Source organism: Chrysemys picta, chromosome 10, assembly GCF_011386835.1.
Source record: "Chrysemys picta bellii isolate R12L10 chromosome 10, ASM1138683v2, whole genome shotgun sequence".
Taxonomy (NCBI): domain Eukaryota; kingdom Metazoa; phylum Chordata; order Testudines; family Emydidae; genus Chrysemys; species Chrysemys picta.
This window is the reverse complement of record NC_088800.1, coordinates 31,260,281-31,279,126: the sequence shown is the minus strand read 5'-3', so window position 1 is coordinate 31,279,126 and position 18,846 is coordinate 31,260,281. Positions and strand designations below refer to the sequence as shown.

Below are 18,846 nucleotides of genomic sequence, written 5' to 3'. Positions count from 1 at the left end.
TGATCGACATCTGAATCTTCAAGAAGGTAAAAGCGTTCATAAAACACCTGAACAATTGTGCAGTCTTGGGTGAGAGGTTTCCTATAAACATCCATTTATGCCCTGAATCATTAGAACTGATTCCTGCTAAGTCAGATTTCTGTCCCAGACATCTTGTTACTGTGTCCATTCAGTATTTGTCCATATTGTAGAGCCTAAAGCTCTGTAGGTCTCCCAATGCTGCATTTCAGTGGTTCTGTCTGCTTGGCTTGTTATGGGGACAGTTAGTTAACTATCTTCTGTTGAAGCACTCTTCTGTCCGCCTAAATCCTGGGGTCAGAAAAGATCTCTCCATAGTACTGGATCTGTGGTAAGATGACTGACAGGCTACACAATTATGGTGTAGCCTGTCTTTGTACTCAAAGACTTAATGAAAACATTCATTAATTGTGTTTACAAGGCCAATATCCTACAGTAGAATAAGAAACCTTAAACTTGGAATATTCTGGACACTACTTACTAGAGCTGGTCAGAAAATGGTATTTTTTTTCCTCCAGAAAAAAGAATACTTCGTGCTGTTAGGAAATCTTGTCAAAGAGATATTTAATGGGACAAGCTTTCATTCTTGGAAACTGAGGCTTGTGCTTCTTTGGACCCTCTGTTACTAGAGATGTCAGGGGAAGCAGCATCACCTTCCACCTGTCTGCTAGCTCAAGCTTTCTCAAGGACCACGGTGGCTCTCCCGATAAACCTGTGCAAGCGCATTGCACACGTTCTGGATGAGACATTCGAGGAGATTACCGAGACCGATTACCGCGATGTGATAAACCACATCAATGCACTATTCCGCATCTAGGCATGCATGTCTAACCCAAATGCCTCTCCCAAAGAGCCCGCACCGAAAAAATTCCTTCCCTCCCCCCCCCCCCCCCCCCAAAAAAAAACACTTACCGGGAACCTGTTCTCCACCAAGTACCGGCCACTGCGACTGGCTACCTTCCTCCTGGCTTGAGAAGAGCTCCTGGCTGCATGGCTCCAGGGATTCCGGGGTGTCTCCATCCGGCCCACCACCATCACTCTCGTTTTCCTCCTCCTCCTCCTTCCCCCCCCCCCACCCCCGGCTCTGAAGTGTCCATGGTGGTGCTTGGAGTGGAGGTGGGGTTAACCCCAAGTATCACATCCATATCTTTGTAGAATTGGCAGGTCACGGGGGGAGCACCCGAGCAGCCGTTTGCATCGCAGGCTTTGTGGTAGGCACTCCGCAGCTCCTTCACTTTAATCCTGCACTGCAGAGCGTCCCGGTCATGGCCCCTTTCCATCATGTCCTTTGATACCTTCCCGAAGGTATCGTAATTCCTACGGCTGGAGCGCAGCTGGGACTGTACAGCTTCCTCCCCCCAAACACTGATGAGGTCCAGCAACTCGCCATTGCTCCATGCTGGGGTTCGCTTGGCGCGTGGAGGCATGGTCACCTGGAAAGATTCACTGATAGCACTCCACACCACGCCGGGCTGAGCAAACAGGAAGGGGATTTTTAAAATTCCCGGGGAATGTAAAGGGTGGGTCACATGGTTGGTTACCTGAGGCCAGGGCAGTAGAGTTTGAACTGATGACCGGAGTGGCTAGAACAGGCATTGTGGGATACTGCCGAATACTTCTGGAGGCCAGTCACAGCGCATTGGGCCACACTGGCGCCGCAGCACTGCAGCGCAATACACGCTATTCCTCTCGGGGATGTGGAGCACATGCAGCGCTGCAACCACGGAGATACAGCGCTGCAAATGCCTTGCCAGTGTGGACGGGGAGTGAGTTACAGCGCTGGGGGCGGCTTTACAGCTCTGCAACTCGCAAGTGTAGCCAAGGCCTTAGTGTTTAATTGGCTTGTAATAGTTGGCCCCATTGTGTTCAAATTGGGCCTCTTAGTTCTTTAAATGCTGTCCACTGCTGGCCTACCCGTTTACTATTCTTGTTCTATTGGGGATTGCAGGCAGAGACTCTGTACTACTTGACTGGAGCAGCTTTTACAACTGTGGGATGGCAGACTTTTTCTGTTGACTGTTAGGCACTCTGCCCTCTGGATCCTTTTTCACTTTACTCATCAGTAATTACTCTGCCAAAATATAGTTTTCTATTGTGATTTCCAGCACAAACTGTTAGAGTGAAAATGAAGAGTATCTCACCTCCCACTTGTCCGTGAAAGGATCTTCTATTTTGATGGGGTTGACAAAATATATGGGCTGATGTCTTTCCAGGAGCCAAATAAACGTGGGTATCTAAGGATAGCCTATGAAGTTTAATTTATTTTCATTAAATCTTGGTGTATAAAAAATAATGGTAGCGTTAATTAAATTGAGCCAGATAATCTAGGAGATGTTTTACCCTAGGGTCTTATGTGATTACACATAGTCATCATAAATATAATTTTGTTGTCTTGTATTAGGTTATATTAATATTGATGTTGATAAGGTAATACAGTATTTTTCCACCATCTGCATACAATTCTTTCTAAACTTCTCATAATTCTGTTCTGTCAGGCTCCCTGGCTCAGACTGTGCATTTCAGAAAGAAGGGATAAACTAGATGAAAACCTAAACAAACTAAAATCCAACATGCTGTCAGCAAGACAAATTTACATACCTACCCTTAAGAAAGCAAATATATGCCTGTATCTTGGATAGGCTAAAGACCTAATAGACCTCTGCTGGTGGCCCAGACTTGTTCTGATGTACAGCAGGACAGAATACTTTATATTAGATTTTAAAAACTTTGAACAAATGATTATATACTATGCGATCTGCCCTTCTACAGGGTATCCAATGAGCTAACTTAGTTACAAAAAGAACAGGAGTACTTGTGGCGTCCTAGAGACTAACAAATTTATTTGAGCATAAGCTTTCGTGGGCTACAGCCCACTTCATCAGATGCTTTATAGTAAGATATTTTCTTACTATATGTTCCATTCTATGCATCTGATGAAGTGGGTTGTAGCCCACGAAAGCTTATGCTCAAATAAATTTGTTAGTCTCTAGGACGCCACAAGTACTCCTGTTCTTTTTGCAGATACAGACTAACACGACTGCTACTCTGAAATTTAGGTACAGTTCACTATAGCGACTTCCAGTTACGTAACTATTCCCAGGTTATTGCTTTGCCAAATAAGGTACACAGCATATGAAAGCAGTACTTAAGTGACATAAATTACATAGATATGGATTTTAAGTAACTGCACTGCAATAATCTCATGCTTTAACAGTTACTTTTGTGCACAGTCCATTCAGCTGGCAATAGTTCTGCAATTTTCATGTCCAGGCAACAGATTTTGAGTGCAACTGGCAATAAGAATAATCCCGGTCATGTGGCAAAGTGTTTGGGGCTCAGGTGCTGTTTTTAAATACATTATTAATAGGACAAGTGACAGTGACATGAATCAATGGGACTAATCTTGGAGAAATTGTTTAATGTGAGTAAAGATGTCAGAATCTTTTGTTTTGGGCTCTTCCAGTTTTCTGTCTCCATGTGTATATATAATACTCTTTCTCCTTCTGCTGTTTTAGAAACAAACTAAGTACTGAGAGAAAGGGGGATGTAAAATGCCCACAGTATAGAGGGAAAACCTGCAATTCCCTATGCTACTGTATATTTTGTAAATTTATTTTATTAATGGTCTATTCTAACACAATCTGTGCAGTGTACTGACAATTTGTGGTACATAATCAGAAGGAGACACTTGTCCGTTTGTTTTAATCTGCTGTAGTCTCCTTTTGTGGCACTCCACTGCCCCATCCCTATGGTACCTGCATTAGAGGAGAGTAGTTAAGTTCAAGAGGAAAACACTTGTTGCATTGTGGGGAATAATTATTAGAAAATTATGTTTCTACTTTATTCCTTACTGCTTTCTGTATCTGAGATACAACATGTCACTTTTTCATGATTAATAAACTAATGAACCTGATAAGGATTTGCTATGCCAGGGTTTTTTCCAGATCTCTTAATTTTCAATAGAAATTAATAAAATAAAATGTGGTGGTGTTACATGTTTTGACACATAAAATTGTGCCTTAATAAAGCTGCATCTTTTTATTGGTATGTTAATTTCCATAACCTGTACAATGTCTCTATAAGCTACCAACCTGTTCATGAAATTGAGGACTCTCTACCTTTCCCATAAGCAACTGGAGCTGAATGGATTAAGTTCAACGAAAGATGTTAGGTTTCTGCAACCAGACATGTCTCCACTATGTCTCAGGAAACTATTCTTAAATAAATGTTCTGGGCGTTAGCTGAGGAGCTTTCAGTAGTCTTAATAGGTGTTCTGTGTCTCAAGCCCTGTGTATGAATTGAGATTATGCTGCTAAGCAAAGAACACCACACACAGATGACTGCATCACGTGGAACCTTTTCAAATATCAGTCTATATTTTTTTACTTATAGATTGTTTTCTAAGGATTTTAAAGAATTATTTCAGATATTTTAAAATAATTTCTTGTTTGAATTAATTTTCATACCATCTCTTTGTCAATGGATAACCCAGTCAAAAACTGAACAGGTCGTCATCTACACATCTGCACTAAAAGACAGGAGGCTTGTGTTTTGTTTTTTTGTTTTTGTTTTTTACTATCCAAGGCATTTTTAAAATAAGTTAATTTCAGTGCTCAGAGACTCAAGGTGAGTGTGGTAGTATCTTTGATTGGACCAACTTCTGTTGGTGAGAGAGACAAGCTTTCGAGCTACACAGAGCTTGTCTCTCTCACCAACAGAAGTTGGTCCAATCAAAGGTATTACCTCACCCTCTTGTCTCTCTCGTATTCTGGGACCGACACAGCTACAACAACACTACCTATTTGTAGAGATTAACATAGTTGTATTTTAGGCGTATTAATCATAATCTGCTGTATGTAATTATTCATTTTTTTCTTGTTTTTACTCATTTTATTTTAATGTATCCATAGTGAAAATGTCTCTTTCATCAGATGAATATATGAATTAAGACAATATGCAGCATTTGTTGGGGATTTTTTGCACGATGTTTCATTTTGAAGACTTTTCCTGGGCATTTTTTTTATTACGATAAGATATTCCATGGTGTGGTCTTGTTTAGATCTTGCATGTTGGTTGAAGAGATCTAATGTGGCTGTAGATGGAATGAGTTGCTAGGATAGGCAGAATCTAATGTATTGCTATATTTTTTCCTTATTAATTGCTCCTAGTAACTTGGTACAGGGTGGAAAGGGAAAGGAGATAGTAGTTTCTTTGTTAAGCTATTAGTATTAGCCACTTACTATTTCTTGTATGCACCATTATGCCACGTATATATTTAGTGCATATTCGAGAAGGCTTCTAGAGGAAAACCTACTAACTGAGTACACTGTATGTATACAAATATGCTGAAATAAGGAGATAGGTTTTGTCAACCAGCAAGTTTTGTAAAACTTCCTCGAATAAATATACCTCTTCCTATATATTCAGTTGCCATTCAACTGAAATTGCTGTAATATGTTGATATGATGATCAAGCAATGGCTCAACTTTTAAGAAAAACAAAGATTTTTTTCCCCCTTAGCAAAATAGAATATGAATCAAAAGTTGATTTTAGATGGCTGCCTGGGGTGCAAATGAGGGCTGTGAAATACACTGTCTAGCTCTGTTGCAAAATATAACTGATCCCAAGATGGCTACAGTTAGACCTCAAGTAAAATGTGGATATTATTGGAATAAATGCTGTGCTTGTGGTAAGAGGACTAAGCACAAAAGACTTCATGAGAGAGAAAATTCCAGAACCAGGTTACGTGAAGACAGTGAGTTGAACAGTATTTGTATATTTTTCTTTTACGAGAGTTCATCAGATAATGTATTTCTTACAATAGTTCTGGACAGTAGATAATAATGATACCTAGCCCGCATAGCGTGCATCAGCAGCAGATCTCCAGTGCTTTACAAAAGAAGTCAGCATCATTATCCCCATTTTACAAATGAGAAAGAGGAGGCACAGAGAGGTAAAGTGACTGTTTCAAGATCAGCCAGTGACAGCCTGGAATAGAACCCAGGTCTCTTGCATCCGACACAAGTGCCCTGCCTACTAGGTGTGTAGGTAGAACACTGCCGGTTATACTTGCTAAAGCACTTTATAACACAGCCTCATTCTAGTATTGCAGTTGTGACTGGTGCTATATTGCCACCCTGTATTGAATTGTATTTGCTATTATGGTATGGTGGATTTATATATCTTTATTCTTTTGACTTTTCCATGCTGTTTTCAGCTAGGATACAGAGAGACCCCTTAGGTTTCTTCTAGCAGCTGCTTCATGGAACCTATATGTCAGATACACCAAGACCCATTGAAATTGTTGAACTTAAATCTTCTGGGCTACTTGATCAGTTTTTTATGTATGGCTCCTCCCTTAGAAAAGTTCATAGATTCTTTTGGAAATGTCTTTTGAAATAGATAGATGTGAATCCATGCAATTGAGATGGACCTTAAAAGGTTGCATAAAAGGAAGAGTGAACCTAGTCAAATATGTTGTACTTGTATCAGTATCTGTTCTGATGAGTGAGCTTACAGTTTTGCTCGCTATGCTTTGCAGAGTATTTTAGTCTGCTTGACTTTTGTGATTTCCTGCTCTCCCCCCACCCTCCCATTCTATGCCAAGGAAGCTGTTGTTTTTACATACAGTATCAGCTGCATAGACAGTTAACTTGGGGATGACTGTTGCCAGGTGTCCCACTGAAATTCAAACTGACTTCTGACACTGAAGAAGGCAGAGACAGTAGAAAGAATGTGCGTTAGCACCCACTCGAAGATGAGGGAATTGTCAGTTCCCTTCCCTGATGTCATTGTGGGTATAGGGAGAGACAAGTGGCCCAAGGGATGCAAGGCTTCATTACAGCCACAGTTAATACCAAAATAATTGGCTTTGCTCCCCTCTTGAACTACCAGAAAAATCATGCTTGTTAGCAAAAGCTGACATCAATTAAGTTAAGCTCATCTTGACTAAAATGCAAAAATATTAATTTTCTGGCATTCTTAGTGCTACAACATAGATGCGCCATTGGATTCAGTAGTAGTTTTGCCATTTATTTCAGTGAGCGCAGGGTTGAATGCATAGGACATACACGTAGTATGGTGAATAGTCTGTCCTCTGTCTGGGTGCAACCTGCTGCCACATTTGGACACTTTGTTATAGTGCAATTTGAACCTGGGAGCGTAAAGGATCAGTTCCTCTTCTGCATCAGTCTCTTCTGTGTGTACAGAAGGAACTTGCTCATAGTGTACTTTGCTACTGTGAAACCATTCATAGACAGGAAGAATGGAAGTTCCACATTATTTCAATGCACTGCAATGAACAGATTGTAATTCCTCTTCTGCTGAACCTCTTGCTATGGTCAAGTTATATGAAAATTTGAATGAATCTCACCCAAAGTCTTTCTTCAAGCAAATCCCCCTATTGAAGCAAATAAGACCTCTGCAATGGCCCATAATAAGGGATCTACTGTATACCATTTTGCTACCAGTCTACAGAAATACAAAAAAAGTTGTTCTTACAGTACTTGTACAGCATTCCTAATTGCATGGCTGCGTTTTAATTGAGTTAATAGTACAAGCTATAAAGTAGTTACCAAGTACCATGACTACATGGTTGTCATTGGAATGATGATAAGCTCTCCAGTATAGTGAGATGTTTGCAGCAATATCTATTCTATTCAGTGGAAGCTATCATGGTAACCTTCCTGTCTTGCACATTAACTTAACCTGCATACACCCCCACTGTCGCTCAGAGGAAAGTCAGGGTTTGGCATGTGGTTCCAGCAAACCCTGGGTATATGTAGCACTGTAGCTAGTGATGTCTAGTAAAATAAAGATGAATCAGTGCTGTCTGGGGTTATTTGGGCCAGGTTCCAGGGAGTAGGTCACATTGTGTTCTCAAATATGGCCAACAGTCCCCTGGTAGTTTCCAACAAAATGGGGTGAATCTTCCTATGGGTTCTCAGTTTGAGTTGATCACAGGGTCAAATCAGATTATTCAAAACCATTTTGAACTTCAAGGGCTGTCTGCTCTCTTGAATCTTTATTTGACCCAAACTTAGAAGGGTTCCAGAAACCACAAGAATAGGTCACTTTCCACCTTGAATGATGTCTAATTTGTCCAAAATCTCAAATAATTAGTAACTTTCTGGAGAAACCATACTGTCTGCTCCAGTGGCCATTAAAAGAGGTAACTATTTTCCCCTTAATGGACAGGGAATTTAGGCAGAAATTTCCCATTAACACTAATGGGAAGTAAATTTCTAATTAACTGCACAGAAATGGAAGAATAGACCCCACTGGCTGATAGAAGATAGCAAACCTGTCACCCCCAATAAGCAACCAGTAAGACACCCAGATGCTACTAACAACATACCCTTAAAAATATCTCTCCTAATGCTAAATTGCCATTTTGTTGTTCTATCGTAGCCTTTTTACTGCACCTTTTTACTGTTGGTGATCCATCGGGTGTTAAATGAAATAAATGGAAGACGTTAAGGACGATTTGCTCAGGTTGACTGATTTAAATCCTAGATCTTGTTTCTGGTCCAATGCAAATTATTTGGATACTTTGGCTCTGGCTACAGACACGCATTGATATATTTTGGGTCCACAAAAGAATTTGAGTGACTGTAGAAGACTCAATAATGTATTATTCACTGGTAACAAACTAGCTTGACTGCCCATGCAATTCAAGTAAATATATAATCTAATTAGAATATATTTACGCAACAGTGTGGTTCTATTGAGCATGAGAATTTTTATCACCTATTTTAAAATCTAACCACCATTGTCCTTTACTCAATTCATGTACATCTTGCTTATGAAATCAACAGTGCACAAATTGGCCAGTGTTCTGTGATGATAAAATACTCAGCCTGCTCACCGGGATGTGGGGTTTTGGCTGGGTTGAGCGAAACGGAGACACCACCCACCCCTGCTAGGTTTGGGAGTAGGGAGGCATTTTTGGAAGCAGCTGGAGTTCCTCTGAGTGGCTCATTGTACCATTTCCTGCCTTAGCACCTATCCAGGGGATTGGGCTATCCTGGTGCCTGCACTGGGGAAGGAGACACAGGTAAGTGGTTGTGTGTGTTGTGCATGGGGAGGCATGGTTGAATCCCTCTACCCCCTCCTCCTCACATTGCTGTTGGTTACATGACATAAGTCTATCTTTTGGGATCCCAGTGGGCAAGATGTGGGGAGGGGATAAGGGAAGCTTCCTGGTATGGACAACCAGTATTTGGTACACTTACTCAGCCTCACCCTTAAGTTAGGTATGCTGGATTTTCCAGTGCGTTAACTTCTTGGCCAGTTACCCTGGTGGGACATGGAAGGGTTTTTTCTGGGTAGGCAGAATTGGCAAACAGATGTATGGGTCTTTTTGGCAACCAGGAAGTCTAGTTCCTGGGTTGATAGAGCAAAATTGCTGAAACTTGTGAAGGTTTATCTCTGTGGACTTCAGTTTAGCAAAGGTTGAACTGAGAGAATTGGAGGGCTGCTTACGCAATGGTCCTGTGCATTGGCATAGCATGGTGAAGGGTGAACGTCAATATTTGCTGCAGCTTGAGGCTCTCCTCATCTCAGTTCTTCTACATGGAGTTGGGGAGACAAGGAGTCTGGCATCTAGGCCCTGTTTCTCGGTAGGTTGCATGGTTTGGAGAGTAGTTTAGATTCCATTCCACTTTAAAAATATATAAACAAAATTGTCTCTGAGGCCATTGTGGCCGGCTGAATATCCACAGTGGAATGGCACTGCCAGTAGCTGTGCTCTGTGGTTTACCCAGATCAACTAATGGTTTAAGTTCAAATGGTTTAAGTTGGAGAATCCACAAACAACTTGAGAACTTGTCCTTGGGCCACATCAACTTTCTTTTAATTCTGCCATCTGAATTAGGAAGATCTAACCCCTACCTGCTCAGGTGCCTAGGGAGACAATGAAACCTGCCTTTGGCAAACAGGTATCAGATAACAGTGGTACCAGGAATTTTTCTCAAGGCGTTAAGATATTTAGCTGTAAAGAAGTTGATCAACCAAGTTATATCTGGCGTTGGAACCACAGGGACAGAAGAAGGAAATACGTTTTATAGCTTAAATCTCTTTAATCTACCTGCTGAAAGCAGATAAGGAAAAGTTGTTGTTTTTTCCTATTTTGCAGAGAGTACAGTTACTTTCAATATGTGACATGCAGCACTATACCACACACCCTTAGTGTTCTGCAGATCAAAAGAAAGGCCACAGCAAAAATATACGTAATGCAGAAATCCAAATGATAACGAAATAGGTTTCCCATTCTCTTCCATATTCACTCCTAGTTTACAACAAAACAATAAGGGGACAAATCAATGTAGGCCAGTGAGGGCAGAACCTGTCCTATGTGATAAGGGACATTTGAGAATGCCTGAATGTAATGAATAGAAAAGGAAGCTGAGCTGACTGAATATTTAAAGCAGATGTACTGAGTAATAGGAGTGAGTGGGTTGTAGCTGAGTGACAACTCATCGTATAATCATCACATTTTCCACTTAAAGCATCTCAGAAAAACAGGACAGACCATTTCATTTTTTTTGTCTGCAGATAACTAGCAGATTGAGTAATTATTTTTTAAGAAAAACCCCTTCGATTATATATTTTTCTGTTTCATAGAAAGGTTATTTTGAAAGTATTGAGCTGTATGTTGCAAAATATTCATTTTTCCCCAGCTATTACGTCATACAGAAAATTTCCTCGGGTCATGTTTCCTTTCCTAAACGTCCTCTCTTCTACAGAGGTCAGATTGCTCTGCTGGCATTTCACGATACACAGCCGATCAGCCAGCTAAGCGCAGGCTTCAGCATGTTTCAGAATCTCTGTTTGAGACTATCCATCCCTTTTCCCACTCACCCTGCCACCCCCGAGAAGCTACCTGTAAGACACATAGATGGACTGGTTAAGTGCGGTGCAGTTAGTTGAAGTTACGGTACATGGCTCAGTTGTAGCATTCTGAGGAGGCAGCTTGTAAACCTCTTTTGTGTCTGAAATACTCACTTATAAGGAGTTGGTCAAGTGGGAACAAAGGTTCTGTGATCATTTAAAACAACAGACGGTTCCCAGAGAAATCTCCCGTACCGCCAAATGGATTTTGTTACGTTATCAGGAGAGTGGCAACGTGCTTCATTTAGCAAAGTGAGATTTCAAAGCAAATGCGTCTCTGGGGGAAAATCTAAAATCAATAAAAGACCTGGATTTATGCTGTGAATTTTCAGAGATGGCTCCATGATGTTGTTCCATCTCCATATCCTGTGCTAATCCTGAAAGATCCCATTATGCTTGTGATCAAGGGCTTTGTCGTATGGTAAGGTACTCCTTGTTAATCGGGGTGTGCTGATTTGTATTTAGGGTATTTTAGCTTCATGCAATGTGATTAATTGTTTTAAACTGATATTTTATTATTTTTGAAGATGGAACTGTATGTGGCAAGTTGATCAAGTATTGGAATGAAGCCTGGCAATGAAACCGTAGCTAGACTTTTGCTGTCAAATCAAGTCAAACTATAGTCTGCAAAGTCAGAGCAAGGTCAAAGAATAATTTCCATTGCTTTTGTTTAATATTCTTTTAAAATAGTGTCACCTGAGTTCAGACAGCATCAATACATTGATTTTCTTTCCTCTGCTAATGTGTGCAGTTCTTTAGCAAAAAATATTGCTTAAGTCCTTCTTCCTTAAAGTAAGTTTTTGTCTGTGTGTGTGTGTGTGTGTGTGTGTGTGTGTGTGTGTGTGTGTGTGTGTGTGCGCGTGTGCATATCCAAACACCCTCTATTGTTCTGATATCTTAAAGGCCTCCAGGGAATGTGTCTCTTTATGTTGCAGCTTTTTGTCAGTATCGTAAGTTTTTGAAATTTGTATAAAAAATCAAAACAAGGCTTTTTAAAAATTAATAAAACATTGCAGATGAAAAAGTTAAGTGTCTGGAGTTGTATGAACATGCTATAATTTGGTGGTTGTTATTGCACAAAAAATTCATTTTTCCTCTGCCAGATAAAGCTAAATGACTGTAGATGAGCTGGAATTAATATAAGATATAAGACAATATGTGCAGATGATGTAATATCTTAAGCTTGAGAAACTTTGATTAATCAAGGTTGTTGAAGATTCAAATCTGTCTGATGGAAATACTGTGGAAATGTCAGAAGAGGAATCATACGCAAGATATATTAATTGTATTGTGCACTTGCTAGCGTAAATGTGGATTATCAGAACATTTTAAACATAAAATTGAGGTTATCTTTTAGAACACCTGAAAAGTAAACAGTATCCTGGGGGGGGGTGGGGGGTGGAATGAACAAAACTGATGATTTTAGCCTTCTTATCGACAGCAATAGCTCAAGCTATTGTTGGTTGGTCTCTCCTGAAGTTATTTCTTTTTACTTCTTTACTATCAGAAATTGAAGTATTGAAAGGATTACATGGGTGAAATCCTGGCCCCATTGAAGGGTTAGGGTTTCAGTCTATATATTCGAAGAACCTGATCCCATAAAGACTTAGGCCTTGGCTACACTGGCGCTGTACAGCGCTGCAACTTGCTGCGCTCAGGGGTGTGAAAACTCACCCCCCCCCGAGCGCAGCGAGTGCAGCGCTGTAAAGCGCCAGTGTAATCAGCACCTGCAGCGCTGCACTCTCGCTCACAGCGCTGCAAGCTATTCCCCTCGGAGAGGTGGAGAACTTGCAGCACTGCGAGAGAGCTCTCACAGTGCTGGCGGCGCGACTACACTCGCGCTTCACAGCGCTCCGCAGCAGCGCCGTGAATCCCCAAGTGTAGCCAAGGCCTTAAGCATGCAGGTAACTTTTACTCATGTGAACAGTCCCATTGAAGTCAGTGAGGCTACTCATATATGCTTAATTCTTTGTAGGATCAAGCCCTATATGAATAAGGACCTGAGGTTTTGAAAAGCGACCTTTTCTCATATTAACTACTAAGTCAATTAAAAATTATTTTGAAACATTCATTAATTCATCTGTTGATTCTCCATTGTCTACAAAAATTGTATTTTAATATAATTTACCTGTAATGGTGATGACTTGAGAGAAGAGAATATGAAGAGCTGCACTTAGAATGAAATGTTTTCCCTTCAGCCTTATAGTATAACACATTTTTGATACTTGGATAAACAGTTAATTGTCACACTAGCAAAAGCCAGTACTCCAATGTTCAGTTACATGTTAGTTTTCAAAATATCCATTAAAAGGTTGGTATCTGAGTTTACAGATAATATTTAATTGATGTTAGGATGTTTTAATCTATACTTTTCCAATTGTAACAGGAGATTTTTTTAAAGTTGTGTAGGGACATCTTGTAATTAACTTTACAGAGGAAAAGAGAATTACCATGTTATGATTCTTCTTGTATGAAAATTCTGCATTTTTCCCCTGGAATTTATTCATTTAATGAAAGTTAGTGCTGCAAAATGAGCTTTTAATGAGCTAATAGTCAAAGTCAGACAGCTCAGTCAAAAAACGAATAAAATACCATTTTCTTTTCAATAAATGGGAGGTAGTGAAAATATTCTCTCTAAAGTTAAACAGAGATGTGGTTAGTTATACTAGGTTCTTATCTCTGTGAAAATAAAATTTAAGGCTTTCTCCCAAGACATTTTCTTGCTATATGAGCCCTGCTGCTTTGTATGGTGGTTCAACACAGGCGTATAGATTTGTCATGTAGCCCAAGGTCTATTTTGGGGGATTGATTCAGATCTCTGCTTTTTCCACCTTGTAAAAAACCATGCACACAATTTAAATGTGGATCTCTCAGTGCCAAGAAAATCAAGAACCTTGTGTTATTTACTAATTTGTGTTGTTAAAAAAAAATTCCTGAAAAATATATAAAAATGCAAGTTATTTGACTTCAATAATTTTGTTTGTGCATTTGCAAATATTTTAACTGAAAGCTGTTTCTACCAATACAGCACCGCAGAGCTACAGTACCCTGGTTAGTAATGAAGTTGCAGATAATTTTATAGCAATGTCTCTCTTCCCTTATATGTGTCCTTTAATTGATTGAAGGAAAGGCAACTGTTCCAATACTTTCTTGTTATCTAGTTTACAGGGTAGACAGGACTGGAACTATTTCTGCAGCTTCTGGGAGCCTGATGCTAAGCAATGTGACAACATAAATCTGAAAACATTATTACTGTTGGAAACAACTGGAAAAGTGAGTATCTGTGGCTACTCTGTTCCCCCCATCCCATACTCCGTTTCTGGAATGCATTAATGAATATGGGTGGGTGGGTGTGTGTGTGTGTGTGGTGGGGGGAGGGAGGGTCTGAAGAGATTTTTCCACCTGTATGTTTTAGAGTTCAAGACAGGAAAGGTTTTTCAGTGACTCTGAAGAAGCTGCAGAGGTAGGTGTCTTGGGTTCTGTGCTTAACTCTGCTATTGGGTTGCTGTATTACCTCAGGCGAGTCAATTTAACTTCTGTGCCTAAATTTACCCATATTGAAAGTGGACTCAATAAAACCTATTGGGCGGGGGGGGGGTCAATTAACTGTAAAGCGCTTTGCAGTCCTCTGGTGAAAGGTAATATAGGACAATATTCTCCCCATGCCAACCCTGAGTCAGCAGGTGTAGTGCAAGGGGGGGTGTGCCACTGGAGAGAAGGATTCCTTCCCCAAGTCCCAGTGTGGACACCACAACAATCTTTATGCCACAGTTGCTCCTGAACTCTGCTCATTAGCAATTCACTGGCTGCATGTTTGTTCCACTCCTCCCCCATCTTGGTCCTGCCTCCCCAAACCCCACTCTGGGAAGTGCATGGAGCCCCCAGGCAGACCCCTATGCAATCTTCTCTAATCCTGCCTCCCCCTCCTCTGTCTGCCTAGTGCCCCTGGGCAGCGAAAAACCGTACCAGTTGTGCTGTATCTGAGGATCTTTGTGAATATGGAGATGGAGATGAGATTGCTCCCATATATGTGCAAAGTACTGAGACCTATCTAATAAACTCACTTATGAAAAGTGCTTTATATGATATTCTTTTTTACAAAGCTACATCAGCCGTGAAATGTGAACTAGAATACAGCATGTACTGCCTGGCAGGGCAGTCTCCATAGAGCTGGGAATTGGCCTCCAACCCCGGTCCAAACTAGCTTGGGTTTGCTAAATTTCAGGGCAAACTGTAAGGCCGAATTATTTCAATTGGCCTTTGAAGTAAGATTAAGCTGTAGGCCGATGTCTGGGAGTGCTAGTGTTTTAGTATGTTCCCCAGCTAGGTGGAAGGGGTGAGCTGATTATGTTGCAGTTTGATTTTTGTAATTTTAAATAATTGACCGTGTACTGAGCAGTGGTTCTCAAATTTACTTGATCGTGCCGCCCTCCTTCTTTGTGTCTGTAGTAGTTTATGTCCCCCCCCCCCACAAGTACATATACCGATTTAAAACAAAAATCAACATGCAACTCTCACTAAATATTAAAAACAGTAAGGCGTCAATTCGAACAGAGCCAATGGTCCATTGTAATCTGAGTAAAAGCAAAACTGAGATTATGGTCAATGCTCACAATTAAATGTGCACACCGCATTGAGGCAAATGAATTTACATACGGATGGCAACAACTTTGTATAATTAGGGTTACCATTCGTCCGGATTTACCCGGACATGTCCTCCTTTTTGTGCTAAAAACAGCGTCCGGGGGGAATTTGTAAATAACTCAAAATGTCCGGGATTTCCCCCCCCAGGCAGAGCAGAGCGAGCGGCTGGGAGGGCTGCAGGAAAGTCCCGGGCTGTACTCCGGAGCAGCTGTAGAGGAGCTCCTCCTCCCTCCCTGCATTCTGAGCCGGCAGCTCCTCCTCCTGCAGCCCAGTGTCCCGGTCCGGCAGCACTGTGCAGGGCCAGGGACCGGGTTTTGTGTTGTGCTGGGGAGCGCAGCCACGTGTCCGGCTCGCACAGAGCCCAACACCCTGTTCTGAGCAGCAGGGTAAGGGGGCCAGGGGACAGGAGAAGGGGCAGGGAGGTTCTGGAGGGGGCAGTCAAGAAACGGGGGGGTCGGGAGTTCGGGGGGGGCTTTTTGGGGGGAGTGGAGAAAGTTTTGGGCAGTCAGGGTACAGGTAGGGGGTAGGGTCCTGGGGGGCAGTTGGGGGGGGGGTCTCAGGAGGGGGCAGTTAGGGGACAAGGAGCAGGGGGGTGGGGGGCTGGGAGTTCTGGGGGGGCAGGAGTGGGGAGAGGGATCGGAGCAGTCAGGGGACAGGGAGCAGAGGGGTTTAGATGGGTCGGGATTTCTGGGGGGGCCTGTCAGGGGGTGGGGAGTGGTTGGATGGGGCGTGGGAGTCCCAGGGGTCTGTCTGGGGGTGGGGGTGTGGATAAGGGTTGGGGCAGTCAGGGGACAAGAGGCAGGGAGGCTTAGATAGGGGGTGGAGTCCTGGGGGGCAGTTAGGGGCAGGGGTCCCAGGAGGGGGCAGTCGGGGGACAAGGAACGGGGGGAGGGTTGGGGGTTCTGGGGGGGCGGGAAGTGGGAGGGGCAGGGGCGGGGCTAGGGCGGGGCTCCTCCCGTCCTCTTTTTTGCTTGCCGAAATATGGTAACCCTAGTATAATACTATGCAAGCTTAACAGAAATCCGTCAAAATGCACAGCGCCATCTAGGGTCAAAGGCACAGCACCACCTGAGGACCTGATGTGTCTGGAGGAATAATCTTTGTTATTCATTGCTGTGGGCAAAATGTCACGATCCCCCAATACATTCTATGCCCTCCCCAGAGGGCCTGTGCCCCGAGTTTGAGAACCTCTGACTTAGAGTCTGTGCATGGGGACATATAATTGTAAATCAAAATAAATAAATAAATAGGTTGGTCGGATTTATTCTTAGTCTCACTTAACTTCCTTTCTTCTTGTGTGGACTCTTTGCCTCTTTCCTTCCAGAATCTAGGACTCTTGGACTAGGAATATGTTTCTCTATGCAACATACATGCACTACATTCAATCAGCCCTCAGATGTAATATGTGCGCACCTTCTCTTTCTCTCTCCCCTTCCCTGCATCAGATCAAATTAATCGCAGACAGTGATGTACAGATCGAGGATAGCAGTTTGTTCAGTTCAGGCAATGCACACTGGTATGTCCTTGCCTTAACGTTAGCTGTTTCATTTACAGCTTTACAAAAAAGAGTTGAGTTTAAATAGGGTTTAACCGAACAGCTTGGAAATTTAGCCTCACAGCAACAGAGCTTTATATCCAGAGTCTGGAAAGGTTAACCAGCCCTAGGTGATACAGAGGTGGGTGTTGTGGTAATGAGTTTTGGATTTCGGAGACAGCTTTCCATTGTGTCAAGGGGTGCTTTGCTTTTTGCTCAGTCACTCAAATTCTTTATGCCTCCTCATGACAACCTCTTACTGTGTTTGACATCACTGTAAATAAATGGCAAATGGCAGTGATAATGGATGGAAGCAACATATTTTGCCAAGTGGCTGAAGCTTTATTATAACTTCAGCCAAAAAAACAAGGTCCCACCTAACGGGTGACACAAACTTACTGTAGTGAAAGGGAGCATGCAACAACCTTCCCAACCTGTCACTGACCTGGCCCCTTGCAGTGTTGAAGCACAGAGTAGGCCTAACTATCCAAGGGCTAACAAGATTGAGTTAGTGCATAGCCTAGTCAAGATTTGCAGCCCTGATGCAGGATATTGCATAAAGTAATCCCAGTGCTTACCCCAAGAGCTTGGGCACCCTGCATTTTGAGTCACTTTTAGTTATCTCATGTCACGGAGTCTATCTGAATAAAATTATTTGCAGAGATCTTGATTTTGTGTATTGAAAGTTAAAAATATTTAATATGAATTAAGTCTATTCCTTCAATGTACTGGATATTAAATACAGATAAACAGGTAATCGCATTGTCTGAATTTCCAGAAGATGTATCTTTTTTTATATGAATACAACTTCACTTTCAAGGGTATAACTATAAATCTGGGTTTAAGCAGTGATATCACAGTATGATATGAGAACATACCATGCCATCGGAATTCCAGTATGTGATCATTTCTAGCCATCACCACTCTGAAAACGTAATGAATTTTTAAACAGAGATTTTTTCCTATATTATCTGTGCTATAAAAATGTCACCAATCTAATTTTGAAAGCATAAACCTGCTTTATGGGGACTCACTGGAGAGGTTTGATTTGTTCCTCCCACAAGTAGGTTTGTTGTGATTTGTTGTTTCAGTTTGAAAGCAGTCTCATTTGTTTATCTTGGAGGTAAGACAATGTTTGTATTGGGTTTTTTTTTACAGATCAGTCTAAACCATAATTTCAATTCACAACTAAATATCTTAGGCCTTTTAATATCAGTGGGTTATCAGTGGTTTTTTCCTTTTAGCCACCAGCTAATACTAATTTAGGATAAGATCAAATTTTGAAGTCAAATTCACCCCTGGAATTGGCAAGTGCCATTCCCTTTAATTTGGTGCACCTCACAAACAGACCAAACCATGATAATTCTTTGACCTCTGCACTGAAAGTCTTGCAGCTTGTTGACTATGGTTTATGTTCACTACTTCAGAAGACAGACCTGTGCACCATTTCTTCCCACTTAGTCCCTGGGTTTAGGTCCCACTGTGAATAATAGCATGCAAAGGTCTCAGATCACCCCAAAAGCCTGTATCCTCCCTTCTTCTGCTTATCTCTTCATTATCATTAAATTGCTTTCCAAAGTTTTTGTGAGCCTCTACGGAGAGCCGGTTGTAATGGTGCAGTATGCAGGCCAATGGACGCTCTGAGAAGCAGAGCCCCCACTGAGCGCTCACTCAGTACGTGCTGTTTCTGGAGTGTAAATTGAGTTCTGTGACGGACAGGCAGATCAGCAGGCTGTGATGGAGGCACAACAGTGCAATGA

General features: G+C 41.8%; 1 protein-coding gene across 12 annotated transcripts in view; it reads left to right on the top strand.

Moving 5' to 3' along the window:
- OTUD7A (OTU deubiquitinase 7A) overlaps window positions 1-18,846 on the top strand; it is a 280,943-nt gene that overhangs the window by 58,333 nt on the left and 203,764 nt on the right. For all 12 annotated transcript variants that reach the window (XR_010590748.1, XR_010590745.1, XR_010590747.1 and 9 more), the window contains one exon: window positions 14,070-14,181. The gene's annotated coding sequence lies outside the window, so the exon portion shown is untranslated. The remainder of the gene's footprint in view (window positions 1-14,069; window positions 14,182-18,846) is intronic.